Here is a 718-nt window from a genome sequence, read left to right on the forward strand (position 1 = left end):
CATGGCCGCCACGTTGGAGGAGCCCGACATGGCGGGGGCGGCAGCGGGCTCGGCACGGCACTCGCAGCACTCCCAGCACAACTTCCCGGCACGGCCACAACTGCCCGGAGCGCGGCGCCTGCGCAGCCGGGGCCGCTCCGTGTGCCGGGACGGGCCCGCCCGCGGGCGCGGGAATAACCCCGCCCTCACACTTTCATCATGGGGACTGCCCGGCGGGCTGCGCTCACCCCGAGGCGGCGAGTCTTGGTGGTAATACCCACTGCGTTCCAAGTTTGGGGGTCATTTTGAGATGCAATGAATGAAGTTCCTAACTTAGCTCGTGCTAGCAGTTTGAGTGTTGACTGTAGCCTGGAGGATCTGTTTTCTGGTCCTAGTTCATTGCAGGAAGTGCCCGGGAGCGGCAGTGAAGTGGGGCATGGAGTGATATCAGGTGTAGCTTGTTCCCTGTCGGCGGGAGCAATGGCAGGAGCAGTGCTGTGCCTGCCTGTGGCGGGCAATGACTGGGGCAGTGATGGGTGTCACCCCCGGGTTATTGGCAGGAGCTCACAAGTAAAGACACAGGCCCTGTTAAGCAGGTATTTCCCACTGACATGAGGAAATCTTAATTCCACAGCGCCAGAGTGAGACTTGGAAGGTCTGGTCACTCGTGCTCAAGAGCAGGTGAATTACAAGTAGCTGGGGTAGAGGCAGGAGGAGTAGAGAGATCTCCTGTTCTGAG

Source organism: Geospiza fortis, unplaced genomic scaffold (assembly GCF_000277835.1).
Source record: "Geospiza fortis unplaced genomic scaffold, GeoFor_1.0 scaffold403, whole genome shotgun sequence".
Lineage (NCBI taxonomy): Eukaryota > Metazoa > Chordata > Aves > Passeriformes > Thraupidae > Geospiza > Geospiza fortis.